General features: G+C 50.9%; 3 non-coding genes across 3 annotated transcripts; all 3 read left to right on the plus strand.

The window, feature by feature from the left end:
* Positions 1–2,884: 2,884 nt before the first annotated feature.
* LOC138223458 (U2 spliceosomal RNA) lies at positions 2,885–3,083 on the plus strand. The gene has a single exon (XR_011181887.1). It is a non-coding gene; the product is annotated as a U2 spliceosomal RNA (small nuclear RNA).
* A 6,634-nt stretch (positions 3,084–9,717) lies between these two features.
* On the plus strand, positions 9,718–9,905 carry LOC138223439 (U2 spliceosomal RNA). Its single transcript, XR_011181869.1, has one exon. It is a non-coding gene; the product is annotated as a U2 spliceosomal RNA (small nuclear RNA).
* A 3,466-nt stretch (positions 9,906–13,371) lies between these two features.
* On the plus strand, positions 13,372–13,565 carry LOC138223396 (U2 spliceosomal RNA). Its single transcript, XR_011181840.1, has one exon. It is a non-coding gene; the product is annotated as a U2 spliceosomal RNA (small nuclear RNA).
* The last annotated feature ends 590 nt before the right edge of the window (positions 13,566–14,155 follow it).

Below are 14,155 nucleotides of genomic sequence, written 5' to 3' on the forward strand. Positions count from 1 at the left end.
GGGAACACTTAAAAAAGAAAATTAGAAAGGAGACCAGAATTTATGGCAGAGCAAGGCTCAAGCGTGAGCGGCAGAAGGGCAGGGCGCTGCAGCAAAGATTAAACACCTTGTTTTCCCAGTGTAATAAGGATATGTCAGTGTGCCCTGAAGATATTGCAGCAGCTAAAGCTGAACTGCGCACTTATCACGAGCAAAAGGCAAGGAGTTACCTGTTCAGAGCCCACGTGCAGTTCATACAATCTCACGAAACATGTTCCAGTTTTTTCTTCCGGCAAATTCGTCAGAGACAGAAGCGCAGTGTGATGACTGGCATTCAGACTTCGGAGGGGAAAATAGTTACTAGTAGTGAGGAGATGCTGGAAGTGGTGAGGCACTTTTACCAATGTCTTTTTTCCCTAAAGACGGTGGACGAGGCCATGGGTGCAAAGCTGCTGAGCGGTATTACAGCGCAGGTTCCTGTCAAAGCCCAAGAACAGTTGGAGGCTCCTATAAGCTTGCAGGAACTTGGCGACGCTCTGCTCGGCATGAAGGCTGGTAAGGTACCAGGTAAAGACGGACTACCAGCCGAATTTTATCGGACGTTCTGGGATATCTTAGGGCCAATCTTACTTCAGGTGACGGAGGAAATCTTTCGTAGGAAGGCTATGTGTGAGTCTATGAGGGAGGGAATCCTCACACTGTTGTATAAAAAAGGACCTGCAAAGGACCTTAAGAACTGGAGGCCGCTGCAGATGTTGTGCGTGGACTATAAGCTGATCGCTAAAGTGCTGGTAAACCGCTTGAAGGGGGTCCTAGCTCATGTGATCGGTTGGGACCAAACCTGCGGGGTTCGAGGTCGGCGTGCCAGCTGGACCCTCCAACTAGTACGGGATGTGATAGCGTGGTCCGAGAACAGGAACGTCCCGTTGCTGATCGCCAGCTTGGACCTAGAAAAAGCTTTTGACAATGTCTCACACACCTTTGTCTGGCAAGTGATGGAGAAGATGGGATTCGGCCCTGTCATGCTGGGCTGGTTAAAAATACTGTACTCACAGGTTGGCAGTAGAGTTCTGGTGAACGGGCACCTGGGAGGACTGGTTCTCCAAGAGTCTGGTGTGCGTCAGGGCTGCCCCCTGTCCCCATTACTTTTTGCACTATATATGGAACCTTATGCGCGGGCAGTCCAGAAGGAGCCATCCATTGACGGGATCCTCGTACCTGGGAGTGGAGGAAAAAGAGTTAAGGTGGCATTATATGCTGACGATGTTACCTTATTTCTCAGCTCTTACCTTAGCCTACAGGCGGCCTTGGACGTCTTCGAGAACTTCTCCCTCGCGTCAGGTGCAAAGCTAAACAGGGGGAAAAGTCAGATCAAGTTCTTCGGGCCTTGGAAAGAACAGCTGGGACCAGCGCATGGATTGGACATCTGTCAAGGGCCCCTTAAGATTCTAGGGGTGTTATTCACGGCACAGGATGCTGCTTGGTGCAATTGGTCCCAGAGGCTGGAGAAGGCTAGGCTGCAGCTGACGCACTGGAAGAACAAGCAGCTGTCCTTTGTAGGTAAAGTCCTGATCCTGAAAGTGGTGTTTCTGCCTGTGCTGGTTTATCTAGCATCGGTGTATCCCATGCCTGCGCGCTTCAACAGATATCTGGTAAGGGAGGTTTTTATGTTCATGTGGGGGGGAAAATATGAGTATGTGCGCAGAGTCGATATGTATCGCCCAGTGGAAGAAGGCGGACGGGGAGTTCCCAACTTCCCTGTAAAGCTAAACTGTATATATGTGTCTGGCCTGTGTATAGCTCTGCATTCCCCAGTCTCACATCCCTTTCAGTATTTTGTCAGGTTCTGGCTATCTAGCCACGTGCGCGCCCTGGCTCAGTGGTCCAACAGTTTGCCTCATGGGAACGATCTGCCATGGCACTATCGGCATGCGACACACTGGCTGAAACAGCACCCTGAGCTTAAAGATCACCAGGTCCTGCTTAACCACAGACGGCTCTATTCTGCAGTAACTCAAGCTGAAGAGGCCAGCCTCGTAGGTGGCGTCCCCAACGTGGTCTGGCGGCGAGTCCAGCCCAGAGGGCTACAGCACCATCTAATGGATTTGAACTGGCTATCCGCTTGGGGTCGTTTGGCAGTTCGTGAGGTTTTGTTCAAACATAAGCTGACAAAGCAGCAGGAGTGTCCTAGAGCCGGGTGTCATGCGGTGGAGTCGATCAGCCACGTGTTTTGGGACTGTAATTTTGCTCAGCGGACCTGGAACAAATGTGAAACTTTGTTTAGTAGCCTGTCCTCCACTTTCTGTGTACTTCCTGCAGTTGTGTTATATGGGTTGAAGGTGGGAGGTGGGGCAAACGCTAAGAGCTTTGTGTTATGGTTGCTAGTTAGTTTAATTAAGTTTGAGTTATGGAATTCCAGGAATTTGTTAGTCAAGAGGGGAATTGTTTGTACAGTAGATGGGTTATATAGAAGGCTTTTATGGAATTTGAGAGGGTTGGTAGAAGGGGACATAAAAAGATGGGGTTTTCATGCCGCAAAGGAGAAATGGAAATCCATAGTGGATATCTGGGATTGGAAATAGTCTAGGTCCTTTAATGTTCCTGTAATTTGTAAATAAGACTGTTGGGTGAATTTGGGGGTGGAAGGTAATTTGCATAAGGGGCGGGATTATGGTAAATAGGGTTGGGGTTGGAAATCATGTACTGTGTTTTTCAAGTAAGTTGTTTATTTTATGTACGCATATCTGCTTCATGTTAATTGTGGGTTTGTTTTTGAGCAGGGGAATTGTATTGGGGTGGGTTGTGTCTATATAAGGGATGAGATTATGATATCTTTGATTTAGCTGTGTAATTGTTTTTTGTTTTTGATTGTGTTTTTGGACTTATGTATTTGTAGTTTTTGGTGTTTTATTTTGTATTTTGTATAATAAAAAAAAAAAAAAAAAAAAAAATCTGTTCTTATCAGTTTAATATCTGATACGTCCCCCATCGGGGGACCACATATTAAACGGATTTTTGGAACAGGGAGCTGGATCAGGAGCTTGCTCCGTCCTCTCCACGCATCGGCCCGGTATTGCAGCGCCTCCGGGAGCGGTGCACCACCTTCTCTCAGCGGTGAAAAGACAGACGTAGCTAGCGAGCGAAGTGGACTGGAGCTCCTTCTTCTCGGGTCTCGTCCCTCGTCCCTCGTCCATCTGTGTGTCTCTGTGTCCGTCTCTCTCTCGCCCTCTCGGTTCCCGTGCTCCCTCTGTGCGCTTTCCCGCGTCTCGACTCTCTGGGCAAGCAGGCCGGCCCCCTTTTCGGCTCCCGTGCGTTTTCCCTCCAAAAAACTTAGGTTTTTCAGCCTTTTCCCAGGGAGGCAGGCGTGGCTTGCTTGCTTGCTTGCTTGCTTGCTTGCTTGCTTGCTTGCTTGCTTGCTTGCTTGTGTCCGTCCCCGTCCCCGCAGGCGGGCCCCTTTCGACAGCTGGGCGTTTTCCCTCCAAAAAACTTAGTATATCCACCTTTTCTTTCTTTTTTTCAGGCAGGCAGGCAGGCGCGCGTCCCCGTCCCCGTCCCTCCCTCCGGAGAGAGAGCTGCCCCTTGCCTCTGCCCGCAGGTGCTGGCGCTCGGCTTTCGCTTGCAGCCGGTTGGGCACAGCTGCTGCCGGTGGGAGGGGCCTAAGCTAAGGAGGCCGGGCGGCTGGCGCCCCCTGCGGCTGCGGTCGTTGTCGGGCCGTTGACAGAAGATCAAAGAGCAGGGCCCCCGCCCGGGACTGGCAGGAAGGCAGCCAGGCAGGCAAGAGAGAGGGGGAGCAGAGTCCCGCTTTGAGGCCTCTGGCTGCAGGGAGGCCGGCAGCTGCGCGGGTCCCGGGCTCCAGAGGAGTCGGCCTGCGCCACTGTGCGCCAGCGGAACGCCCGCGCGTCGCTCCGCGCCTTTGTGGGCATCGCTTCTCGGCCTTTTGGCGAAGATCCTGAGTGCGTGGCCTGACCGCGGCTTGGGCTCTGAGTCAAAGGCGGGAAGGGGTGGACGGCGCGGCTTTTTCCAGGCGACGGCGATTTTTTCTTTGTGGCGGATAGGATTCCGGCCACTCTACACAAGATGGAGAGGACTTCAAGCAAGAATGCAAGACCAAGGCATACTGTGCGTTTTGTGCTGCGAGTGGAGGCTTCTGACAAGGATTTTGCCAAGAGGGATGCTTTCGAGGATGAAGTCCTTTTCAAGCATTTGTCCTTACAGCCTGAAGAGATCTATTGCCTCCAGGACTTTCCAGGTAAAAAGATTTTTGATTTGTCACTTTACTCTGCTGAACAGTGCACGAAAGTTTGGTCTGTTTTGACTGCTCGCAGACTGGAGGAACCTTTTGTTCATTTTTTCCTTGAACCTTTGTTTGCACGGGAGGCGAGACCCATATGGGTCCATATGAACAACCCTTTTACCCCAGACGCAGACATTGTTAATTTTCTTAAAAGATTTGTTGACGTTCAGGGCACGGGTATCAAGGAGATGGATAGGAAGAGAGTCTGGAACGGGAAAAGGAAATTTCTGGTGCGTTTCAGAGCGGACCCTAGTGCTGAAGATGGGCTCTTGCACCCTCCTGCTAACTTCTCAATTGGAACTTATACAGGTTATCTGTACTACCCTGATCAACCCTTGGCGTGTAGACGATGCAGGCAGAAGGGCCATTATGCTGCTGACTGTGATGTGGAGGTCTGTCGAAGGTGTGATACTGTGGGGCACAGCACCTTCATGTGCAGGGCTGAGCCGAAATGTAATCTGTGCGGGGTCTCTGGGCACATTTACAGGGCGTGCCCAAAGAAAGGTATGAGTTTCGCAGCCGTGGCGGGTGGCACATCGGCAGCAAGTGTTACCTCAGTTCACCAGGCAGAAGATGCAGCAGAGGGCCCGGCACCGGCGTCGCTGGTCCCTGACGCTGGCGAGGAGGTGATGGAACCTGAGGGTGTGGATCAAGGGCAGGAGGTAACGGACCACAGGCAGACGGCAACAGCACTTACCTCAGCAGAAGATCGCAGCGGCGAAGAAGAGACGGAGGCTCCGGTGAGTGCTGAGGAGGTCCTGGGGAGCGCAGAGGAGGAAGGTGGGGTCTCGCTCGCCGCGCTAGAGCATATAAGAGCGTTGGCTGAGGAATCAAGCCTGCCCTCTGCGGAGGAAGTAGGGTCAGACTGGGGGGACAGAGTGGATGAAGAGGAGGCCATGGACACCGTCCAGGCCAGGAAAGTTGTGAAAAGAAAGGCGGAAAATGATGTGCCGCCCTTGGTGAAGAAATCGGGTGTAGATCCCATGGAATACCTTGAGTCGATGGCCACAGATTCGGTGGCCCAGGCCGAATCTACTCCACTAGGGTCGGAGGGCGAGGTAAGTGGTGTGGGTGACCCCCCCCTTACGGCAGAGTCGGGTATGTCCTCAGGCTTTGTCATTCCAGAAACGGAGATGACCCCGACCTCGGCAGAAGCCTCAGAAGAACACATGCAGCCACGCGTCGCCCTGCAGAGAGAAGAACGAGATGTCTTTATATTCGCTGAGGTACCTATGAGGTTCAAGAAGTTCTGTAAATGGGACGAAAAGGCCAGCAAAATAGTCTGGCCTAGGACCTTCAATGAGCAAGGGCTATCTCCGGCAGGGATTGTCGTGCGTTGTGAGCACTCTGGTGAGGAGATTTCAACCCTCGAAGTAAAGGGCCGCAACCAGATAGATGCGACCAACAAGAAGATGTTGTTGGGTGACTTTGTAAAGAAATGGATAAGGGACAAGGGAGAACTGAAGGAGATGTACGAGGTGGGGGTGGAAAGGCGCCCTGACAAAGTGCTGAAGACTCTGGAGGCCCCGCTGCAGTTTTTGGAGGCCTGTGCCTGGAAGAACGGAAACGTGCAGTACCCGCCCCGGCCGTCAAACTTCCGACGTGTGCTGAGGTTGCAGGAAGGAGTGACAGTTGGCTGTACGCGATCAGGAGGTAAAATAGATAAACTATATTTGCAGGGACAAAGGGAGGCGTCAGTGCGTCAAGCCTACATAGAGCTGATGAGCCTTTTTACTGCCCCCTAATGTTGAAAATATTAACTTTAAATATTCGGGGTTTAAGGAACTTAGTAAAGAGGACGGCCTTTTTTTCTTACCTGAAAACCATGGTTTTTGACATTTGTTTGGTGCAGGAAGTCCATCTAAAAGATGAAAGAGACGTCATACAGTTCACTCGTGAGTGGGACAGAGGAGACTCTAGATGGAATATCGGAGGTGTCCACTCCTCGGGAGTTGGAGTTTTATTTGGCAATCGCAATTTTATAGTGGAGAAATGTGTGAATGTAGTGCCTGGGAGAGCCTTATATTTGGATATTTGTTCGGGTGAGAATTGCTTTCGGTGTGTGTGTGTGTATGCCCCGGCAATGATGGCTTTACGGGCAGATTTCTTTAAGGAACTTTATCCTGTTTGCCTTACCAACAAATGGATCATCATGGGAGGAGACTTTAACGTGGACCTCCAAGATAAGAGGGATCCAGGGGCAAAGCAGCTCAATCTTCTTCTAGCACAGTTTGGACTTTACGACTGCGCCTACCGGATCCGAAAGGAGAAAGCAGAGGCCACGTGGAGGAACGCTCAAGGTACTGTGAAGCGCCTTGATTATGTATTCGCCTCACTGGACGTACCTGTGGAGAAGGTGGTGGTGCTGCCGGTAGGTTTTTCTGACCATGCCCTAGTAGAGGCCCATTTTCCACATTTAAGGAACCAGTTTGGGCGTGGGGTGTGGAAGTTAAATACGGAGAACCTAAGAGAAGACGAATATGTCAAGGTAATGAGGTACAAATTGCAAACATGGTGGAAGGAGAGGAATCTGGGGACTCCCCTGATTGATTGGTGGGAACGCTTAAAAAAGAAAATTAGAAAGGAGACCAGAATTTATGGCAGAGCAAGGCTCAAGCGTGAGCGGCAGAAGGGCAGGGCGCTGCAGGAAAGATTAAACACCTTGTTTTCCCAGTGTAATAAGGATATGTCAGTGTGCCCTGAAGATATTGCAGCAGCTAAAGCTGAACTGCGCACTTATCACGAGCAAAAGGCAAGGAGTTACCTGTTCAGAGCCCACGTGCAGTTCATACAATCTCACGAAACATGTTCCAGTTTTTTCTTCCGGCAAATTCGTCAGAGACAGAAGCGCAGTGTGATGACTGGCATTCAGACCTCGGAGGGGAAAATAGTTACTAGTAGTGAGGAGATGCTGGAAGTGGTGAGGCACTTTTACCAATGTCTTTTTTCCCTAAAGACGGTGGACGAGGCCATGGGTGCAAAGCTGCTGAGCGGTATTACAGCGCAGGTTCCTGTCAAAGCCCAAGAACAGTTGGAGGCTCCTATAAGCTTGCAGGAACTTGGCGACGCTCTGCTCGGCATGAAGGCTGGTAAGGTACCAGGTAAAGACGGACTACCAGCCGAATTTTATCGGACGTTCTGGGATATCTTAGGGCCAATCTTACTTCAGGTGACGGAGGAAATCTTTCGTAGGAAGGCTATGTGTGAGTCTATGAGGGAGGGAATCCTCACACTGTTGTATAAAAAAGGACCTGCAAAGGACCTTAAGAACTGGAGGCCGCTGCAGATGTTGTGCGTGGACTATAAGCTGATCGCTAAAGTGCTGGTAAACCGCTTGAAGGGGGTCCTAGCTCATGTGATCGGTTGGGACCAAACCTGCGGGGTTCGAGGTCGGCGTGCCAGCTGGACCCTCCAACTAGTACGGGATGTGATAGCGTGGTCCGAGAACAGGAACGTCCCGTTGCTGATCGCCAGCTTGGACCTAGAAAAAGCTTTTGACAATGTCTCACACACCTTTGTCTGGCAAGTGATGGAGAAGATGGGATTCGGCCCTGTCATGCTGGGCTGGTTAAAAATACTGTACTCACAGGTTGGCAGTAGAGTTCTGGTGAACGGGCACCTGGGAGGACTGGTTCTCCAAGAGTCTGGTGTGCGTCAGGGCTGCCCCCTGTCCCCATTACTTTTTGCACTATATATGGAACCTTATGCGCGGGCAGTCCAGAAGGAGCCATCCATTGACGGGATCCTCGTACCTGGGAGTGGAGGAAAAAGAGTTAAGGTGGCATTATATGCTGACGATGTTACCTTATTTCTCAGCTCTTACCTTAGCCTACAGGCGGCCTTGGACGTCTTCGAGAACTTCTCCCTCGCGTCAGGTGCAAAGCTAAACAGGGGGAAAAGTCAGATCAAGTTCTTCGGGCCTTGGAAAGAACAGCTGGGACCAGCGCATGGATTGGACATCTGTCAAGGGCCCCTTAAGATTCTAGGGGTGTTATTCACGGCACAGGATGCTGCTTGGTGCAATTGGTCCCAGAGGCTGGAGAAGGCTAGGCTGCAGCTGACGCACTGGAAGAACAAGCAGCTGTCCTTTGTAGGTAAAGTCCTGATCCTGAAAGTGGTGTTTCTGCCTGTGCTGGTTTATCTAGCATCGGTGTATCCCATGCCTGCGCGCTTCAACAGATATCTGGTAAGGGAGGTTTTTATGTTCATGTGGGGGGGAAAATATGAGTATGTGCGCAGAGTCGATATGTATCGCCCAGTGGAAGAAGGCGGACGGGGAGTTCCCAACTTCCCTGTAAAGCTAAACTGTATATATGTGTCTGGCCTGTGTATAGCTCTGCATTCCCCAGTCTCACATCCCTTTCAGTATTTTGTCAGGTTCTGGCTATCTAGCCACGTGCGCGCCCTGGCTCAGTGGTCCAACAGTTTGCCTCATGGGAACGATCTGCCATGGCACTATCGGCATGCGACACACTGGCTGCAACAGCACCCTGAGCTTAAAGATCACCAGGTCCTGCTTAACCACAGACGGCTCTATTCTGCAGTAACTCAAGCTGAAGAGGCCAGCCTCGTAGGTGGCGTCCCCAACGTGGTCTGGCGGCGAGTCCAGCCCAGAGGGCTACAGCACCATCTAATGGATTTGAACTGGCTATCCGCTTGGGGTCGTTTGGCAGTTCGTGAGGTTTTGTTCAAACATAAGCTGACAAAGCAGCAGGAGTGTCCTAGAGCCGGGTGTCATGCGGTGGAGTCGATCAGCCACGTGTTTTGGGACTGTAATTTTGCTCAGCGGACCTGGAACAAATGTGAAACTTTGTTTAGTAGCCTGTCCTCCACTTTCTGTGTACTTCCTGCAGTTGTGTTATATGGGTTGAAGGTGGGAGGTGGGGCAAACGCTAAGAGCTTTGTGTTATGGTTGCTAGTTAGTTTAATTAAGTTTGAGTTATGGAATTCCAGGAATTTGTTAGTCAAGAGGGGAATTGTTTGTACAGTAGATGGGTTATATAGAAGGCTTTTATGGAATTTGAGAGGGTTGGTAGAAGGGGACATAAAAAGATGGGGTTTTCATGCCGCAAAGGAGAAATGGAAATCCATAGTGGATATCTGGGATTGGAAATAGTCTAGGTCCTTTAATGTTCCTGTAATTTGTAAATAAGACTGTTGGGTGAATTTGGGGGTGGAAGGTAATTTGCATAAGGGGCGGGATTATGGTAAATAGGGTTGGGGTTGGAAATCATGTACTGTGTTTTTCAAGTAAGTTGTTTATTTTATGTACGCATATCTGCTTCATGTTAATTATGGGTTTGTTTTTGAGCAAGGGAATTGTATTGGGGTGGGTTGTGTCTATATAAGGGATGAGATTATGATACCTTTGATTTAGCTGTGTAATTGTTTTTTGTTTTTGATTGTGTTTTTGGACTTATGTATTTGTAGTTCTGGTGTTTTATTTTGTATTTTGTATAATAAAAAAAAAAAAAAAAAATCTGTTCTTATCAGTTTAATATCTGATACGTCCCCCATCGGGGGACCACATATTAAACGGATTTTTGGAACAGGGAGCTGGATCAGGAGCTTGCTCCGTCCTCTCCACGCATCGGCCCGGTATTGCAGCGCCTCCGGGAGCGGTGCACCACCTTCTCTCAGCGGTGAAAAGACAGACGTAGCTAGCGAGCGAAGTGGACTGGAGCTCCTTCTTCTCGGGTCTCGTCCCTCGTCCCTCGTCCATCTGTGTGTCTCTGTGTCCGTCTCTCTCTCGCCCTCTCGGTTCCCGTGCTCCCTCTGTGCGCTTTCCCGCGTCTCGACTCTCTGGGCAAGCAGGCCGGCCCCCTTTTCGGCTCCCGTGCGTTTTCCCTCCAAAAAACTTAGGTTTTTCAGCCTTTTCCCAGGGAGGCAGGCGTGGCTTGCTTGCTTGCTTGCTTGCTTGCTTGCTTGCTTGCTTGCTTGCTTGTGTCCGTCCCCGTCCCCGCAGGCGGGCCCCTTTCGACAGCTGGGCGTTTTTCCTCCAAAAAACTTAGTATATCCACCTTTTCTTTCTTTTTTTCAGGCAGGCAGGCAGGCGCGCGTCCCCGTCCCCGTCCCTCCCTCCGGAGAGAGAGCTGCCCCTTGCCTCTGCCCGCAGGTGCTGGCGCTCGGCTTTCGCTTGCAGCCGGTTGGGCACAGCTGCTGCCGGTGGGAGGGGCCTAAGCTAAGGAGGCCGGGCGGCTGGCGCCCCCTGCGGCTGCGGTCGTTGTCGGGCCGTTGACAGAAGATCAAAGAGCAGGGCCCCCGCCCGGGACTGGCAGGAAGGCAGCCAGGCAGGCAAGAGAGAGGGGGAGCAGAGTCCCGCTTTGAGGCCTCTGGCTGCAGGGAGGCCGGCAGCTGCGCGGGTCCCGGGCTCCAGAGGAGTCGGCCTGCGCCACTGTGCGCCAGCGGAACGCCCGCGCGTCGCTCCGCGCCTTTGTGGGCATCGCTTCTCGGCCTTTTGGCTAAGATCAAGGTTCAAGTGGCTTGACCGCAGTTCCGAGGTCTTAGTCAGAGGGTCGGGAAGGCGGCGGAGGAGGCGACGGTGGAGGCAGCTGTTGGAGGCAGAGTCAACCGGAGGGGAGAGGACGGAGTGATGGAGGCGATTGGCGGAGTTGCGGCTTCGGCAGGCGGAGAGTGGCTGGGCAGAGAGGGACGGATGCGGAATTCCGTTCGTTTCGTATGGAAGGAGAGACCGGGAACCGAAAGGATGAAGAGAGAGGAGTTTTCAGACATTGTGCTGATCCAAGCTTTGGGCGTGGAGGTTCCGGATGTTTTTTGCTATCAAGATTTTCCTGGGAAAGGTATTTTTGATGTTTCTTTTATTTCTGAGAAAGTTTGTATGGAGAAATGGAATGTTCTTCAAGCTCAGAAGGAGAACTTGCCCTTTGTTAATTTTGTTATAGAGCCATTGTTTGTCAGAGAACTAAGGCCTTTGACTGTGCATATGCATAATCCATATGTGCCAGAGTCTGAGCTGGTATGTTTTTTGAGAAGATTTGTGGACATTCAAGGGAATGGTGTAAAGGTTATGGACTCTAGGAACTTCTGGACGGGGAAAAGAAGGTACATGGTGCGCTTAAGGACTATTGCGTCTGAGAAAGGTGGGTATGTTCACCCACCAGCTTTCTTTATGATCGGTTCGAATGGAGGTCACCTGAATTACCCTGGGCAGCCTTTTGTATGTCGGAACTGTGCAGCGGAGGGTCACGTGGCAGCTGAATGCACTGTTATATGTTGCAGAAGGTGTGGGGAAAGAGGGCACAAGGCAGAGAAGTGTACCAAGCCCTTATCTTGTAATTTGTGTGGTGAAGCCAGCCATGTGTATAAGAACTGTTTCCAAAGGTCAAGGAGCTATGCAGGTGCAGCCCGGGCTCGGTCGACTGCTGGAGAGTCTTTTGCAAGGAGGACGGGAGCGGCTCCAGGAGAACAGAGGTCTGCGGAGAAGGAGTCTATGGTGGAGGCTGGAGGTGTGGCGGAGAAGGATGGAGTTTCGGTGGCCCCTAAGCAGGGAGAGGGTCCGGAGGAGGTCGCCGAGATGGTGGAGGAGTTGGTCGAGGAATCAGGAAGGGTGTCGTGGGCGGAGAGTGTGCCTGACATTGAAATGGATGGTGATGAGGGGCCTTCGGGGAGCCGGGGGATGTCTGTTTCAGGAATTCCTAGTCGGAAGAGGGTGGCGGATCGGGATCCTGAGGAGGTGAAGGGTGACGATGACTCAAGCGGGACAGGCCAAGTGGCGGAGAGGGGAGTCTCTCGCAGGAAGAAAGTGGCGGCTGGTGATCCTGAGGAGGTGGAGGACGACGATCCAAGTGGACCTGGTCAAGTGTCGGAGGGGGGCGAGGGTATTGATTGGTCAGTGGTTCAGAAGGGGAAAGGGAAAGGGAAGGGTGTTGTTAGGCAAGAGGTGGAAGTGGGTGGGCAGGCAGTGGAGAGTGCAAACCCCTTCGCTGTTCTAACTGTTGATATTGATTCTGAGAAGGTGGAGGGTGATGTATTAAAGGGGGAGGTGCGGATGGGGGGGGGAGAGATGGATTTTTGGGATGGAGACATTGAGTGGAAGCAGTGGAGGGAGGAGAGGAAGAGACGTATTCATTTTGAATGGCCTTTGGGGAAAAATAGAAAAGCGGTGGATAGGAATATGTTTGAAGATCTTTTGTTGCCTTTGGATAGGAAACGGGTGATGGCTGTGTCACGGTATATGGAAAAGAAGTTTCCACAGCTTCTTTTTGAATACTCGGTTCCGGGAAAAAGAATGGTTAGAGGGCTACGTGTGTCGGGAAAAGGTAAAGCGATGTGTAATGATGCTGCTGTTTCATTTATTAAAATGTTGTGTAAAGGGAATAGTGAGAGTAGTGTTTCAGATGATGAATGTGTTTAATTGTGATGGGATACAGATTGTATTTAATGGAGGTAAGGAAATGAATGTATTGTAAGTTTGGGGATGAGGGTTTGATTGATTTGCATAAGGGGCGGGAGTAGGGAGATTAGTGGGGTTTGAGATTGTGTAATAGATTTAAGTAGATTTGTGTTTTGTAGAGATTTTGCTGTGTAGTGATTTGTTGAAAATTGAATGGGAAGTGTTGTTAGTATTCAGAAGTTTTTGTTAGTCGAAAAAAGGGGAAAGAATGGGATTTGTATTAGTATAACAAGAAATTGTTTTGTTTTTTATATGAGTTTTGGATTGTTTGATTTTTTGTATGTGTTTGACTTGTTTGAAACGTGGGTTTATGTAATGGGTGGTTTGGGAGGGGACTAGTTTGTGACGGGTGGTGCTGGGAGTTAATTCAAGGATTGTGGAAATGTATGAATTGTAAATTTGGGAAGGGGGTTTTGGTTTAATTTGCATAATGGGTGGGATTATGGTAATAATTGGGGTTCTGAGCTATGATATGGGGATGTACAGATTTTGTTGTGTATTGATTTTGCTGTGTAATTAATTGTTGAGAATTGAGTGGGAAGGGTTGTTAGCATTTAGAAGGTTTTGTTAGTCAACTATTGAATGGAATTTTGTGTTTAACAGGATTATGGGTTGAGATGACTTTGGTTGTTATTGTGATTATTGTGTATTTGGGGATTGTGTTTTGTTCTTTGGAGTTTTTGGAATTTCTTTTGTAATTTTGCAATAAAAAAAAAAAAAAAAAAATCTGTTCTTATCAGTTTAATATCTGATACGTCCCCCATCGGGGGACCACATATTAAACGGATTTTTGGAACAGGGAGCTGGATCAGGAGCTTGCTCCGTCCTCTCCACGCATCGGCCCGGTATTGCAGCGCCTCCGGGAGCGGTGCACCACCTTCTCTCAGCGGTGAAAAGACAGACGTAGCTAGCGAGCGAAGTGGACTGGAGCTCCTTCTTCTCGGGTCTCGTCCCTCGTCCCTCGTCCATCTGTGTGTCTCTGTGTCCGTCTCTCTCTCGCCCTCTCGGTTCCCGTGCTCCCTCTGTGCGCTTTCCCGCGTCTCGACTCTCTGGGCAAGCAGGCCGGCCCCCTTTTCGGCTCCCGTGCGTTTTCCCTCCAAAAAACTTAGGTTTTTCAGCCTTTTCCCAGGGAGGCAGGCGTGGCTTGCTTGCTTGCTTGCTTGCTTGCTTGCTTGCTTGCTTGCTTGCTTGCTTGCTTGTGTCCGTCCCCGTCCCCGCAGGCGGGCCCCTTTCGACAGCTGGGCGTTTTTCCTCCAAAAAACTTAGTATATCCACCTTTTCTTTCTTTTTTTCAGGCAGGCAGGCAGGCGCGCGTCCCCGTCCCCGTCCCTCCCTCCGGAGAGAGAGCTGCCCCTTGCCTCTGCCCGCAGGTGCTGGCGCTCGGCTTTCGCTTGCAGCCGGTTGGGCACAGCTGCTGCCGGTGGGAGGGGCCTAAGCTAAGGAGGCCGGGCGGCTGGCGCCCCCTGCGG

This window comes from Lepisosteus oculatus, chromosome 16 (assembly GCF_040954835.1).
Source record: "Lepisosteus oculatus isolate fLepOcu1 chromosome 16, fLepOcu1.hap2, whole genome shotgun sequence".
Taxonomy (NCBI): Eukaryota; Metazoa; Chordata; class Actinopteri; order Semionotiformes; family Lepisosteidae; genus Lepisosteus; species Lepisosteus oculatus.